Consider the following 3,208-nt stretch of genomic DNA (forward strand, 5'->3'; position numbering starts at 1 on the left):
TTGTAATCTATCAAGCGCTTAGGACAGTGCTCTACACATAATACATGCTCCAAAAATACCAGTGATGATGGTAAAGGCAAGAAGATGCTCTTCTAGTTCACATGATCTTCGTTCTTTCTGGCTAATTGAAAATGGATAATTCCCCCCTTTGCATAATTCAAGGCTGAGTACATGACCACCCTTGTTATTTGAGAGACGCTAGACAAGGTAACTTCGGGGGGTGGGGAGAGACAGGGCAATCTGCTGATTGCTGTAATTGCTGACACATTCCTGTGGTACACTTGATCATTAGAATAACTTGGTTAAAACAATATTTCTTTTGTGAAAAAGGAAGTCAGTAATCTGGTGGTTATGCTTCTTCGCTTGAAGGTTGCAGCCAGAGTATTCTGTCGGCAGCATCTGCATGGTTATTGCTTACCAGAGCGTGCTGACTCCGATTTCCATTAGACAAACACAAGGTGACTTGATTGGCTTCTCTTTAACCACTTAATTGCTGCAGGTTTCTGTGGATGCGGCCCTCTGGGGTCTGGTCGGGAGGTGAGGGGGGTGGGAATCTCAGGAGGTCCATGTTACAGCAGCCTCAACGCTGGCTCCTCTTCACTCAAACAGATCCCAAACCCACAGCAACACAAATAAATTGATTTCACACATAGCAAAACCGACACTCATTGCCCTGGGAGAGGGGTTCCACACCCAGGGCTGAAGAGTAATCATCAGGAGAAATCGTCATGGAAACCCCAGCAGGGCTTGGATGCAAACTCCTCTAGACTGTGAACGCCTTGTGGGCAGAGAAAGCATCTACGAACTCTGTTGTATGCTCCCAAGTGCTTAGTAAAGTGCTCTACACAGAGTGAGCACTCAATAAATACAATTGATTATTTGATTGATTGAGGCAGTGTGGGTTTTTCGAGGGGTCTCCTTCTGAGAAAGCGGCCCCAGACTCTGCAGAAAGGGTATAGGAGACAAACACCTCTCCTTTGGAGAAATCCTTCACCACAGAAGACGCTTCCTCTCTTAAATCATATTTATTGAGTGCTTACTGTGTGTAAAGCACTGTACTAAGCGCTTGAGAGAGTACAATATAACAATGAACAGACTTATTCCTGCCCACAATGAGCTCACAGTGTAAAGGGGGGAGACAGACATGAATATAAATAAATAAATAAATAAATAAATAAATAAACAAACAAATAAATAAATAAATGCATTACAGATATATACAGATATACACATATGTGCAGTGGGGATGGGAGGGAGGATGAATGAATTACCCACAATCCCAGGGGCTGTTGTGGGGGTTGTTTGGGTTTATTTCCTTCTCTGCCTGCTGATTTCATTTCAAACTATGTTGCTATGGGGTGAAGATGGATCAGTCAATAAATCAATCGTATTTATTGAACGCTTACTGTATACAGAGCACTGTACAAAGTCCTTAGGAGGGTACAATAAAACAGAGCTGGTAGACATGTTCCCTGTGCACAAGGAGCATGGAGTCTAGAGGGGGAAACAGACATTAATATAAATAAATACATTATGGATATGTACATAACTGTTGTGGTGCTGAAGGGGGAGGTGAATAAAGGGAGTAAATGCAATCTAAGGCATGGGATGAGAAGCCAAAGACCTGAGGTTTGGTTCCTTCACTGCTTCCTTTCCCCCTGTTAATCCCTCTTGACCTCGATTTCTCCATCTGCAAAAGGGGAGAATAGCACCTACCTCTTTCTACCTCACAGGCATATTGTGAAGACAAAATAAGATCATCAATAGGCTTTGGGAAAGTTGAAGAGCTCTATACATTTAAGGTAACTCAGATCCTGTTGAAAGGAGAGCTATCAGGTCCCTTAGCCCAGTCTACACACTTACTTTCAGGTGGCACTAATCACAAGCAACTTCACGATCAAATGCCATAACTCAAAGAAGGCAGTCAGTCAGTCAATCGTATTTATTAAGCGCTTACTGTATGCAGAGCACTTGCCAAATCCAATGGCTCATATTCTGTCCTAATCCACCTCGACCTCTCAGCTGCCTTTGACACTGTGGACCACCCCCTTCTCCTCAACACGCTATCTGACCTTGGCTTCACAGACTCCGTCCTCTCCTGGTTCTCCTCTTATCTCTCCAGTTGTTCTTTCTCAGTCTCTTTTGCAGGCTCCTCCTCCCCCTCCCATCCCCTTACTGTGGGGGTTCCCCAAGGTTCAGTGCTTGGTCCCCTTCTGTTCTCAATCTACACTCACTCCCTTGGTGACCTCATTCGCTCCCACGGCTTCAACTATCATCTCTACGCTGATGACACCCAGATCTACATCTCTGCCCCTGCTCTCTCCCCCTCCCCCAGGCTCGCATTTCCTCCTGCCTTCAGGACATCTCCATCTGGATGTCCGCCCGCCACCTAAAGCTCAACATGTCGAAGACTGAGCTCCTTGTCTTCCCTCCCAAACCTTGTCCTCTCCCTGACTTTCCCATCTCTGTTGACGGCACTACCATCCTTCCCGTCTCACAAGCCCGCAACCTTGGTGTCATCCTCGACTCCGCTCTCTCATTCACCCCTCACATCCAAGCCGTCACCAAAACCTGCCGGTCTCAGCTCCGCAACACTGCCAAGATCCACCCATTCCTCTCCATCCATACCGCTTCCCTGCTCATTTAAACTCTCATCCTATCCCGTCTGGACTACTGCACCAGCCTTCTCTCTGATCTCCCATCCTCGTGTCTCTCTCCACTTCAATCCATACTTCATGCTGCTGCCCGGATTATCTTTGTCCAGAAACGCTCTGGGCATATTACTCCCCTCCTCAAAAATCTCCAGTGGCTACCAATCAATCTGCGCATCAGGCAGAAACTCCTCACCCTGGGCTTCAAGGCTCTCCATCACCTCGCCCCCTCCTACCTCACCTCCCTTCTCTCCTTCTACTGCCCAGCCCGCAACCTCCACTCCTCCACCACTAATCTCCTCACTGTACCTCGTTCTCACCTGTCCCGCCGTCGACCCCCGGCCCACGTCCTCCCCCGGGCCTGGAATGCCCTCCTTCTGCCCCTCCACCAAGCTAGCTCTCTTCCTCCCTTCAAGGCCCTGCTGAGAGCTCACCTCCTCCAGGAGGCCTTCCCAGACTGAGCCCCTTCCTTCCTCTCCCCCTCGTCCCCCTCTCCATCCCCCCATCTTACCTCCTTCCCTTCCCCATAGCACCTGTATATATGTATATATGGTTGT

The sequence above is a fragment of the Tachyglossus aculeatus genome, chromosome 2, assembly GCF_015852505.1.
Source record: "Tachyglossus aculeatus isolate mTacAcu1 chromosome 2, mTacAcu1.pri, whole genome shotgun sequence".
Classification (NCBI taxonomy): Eukaryota; Metazoa; Chordata; class Mammalia; order Monotremata; family Tachyglossidae; genus Tachyglossus; species Tachyglossus aculeatus.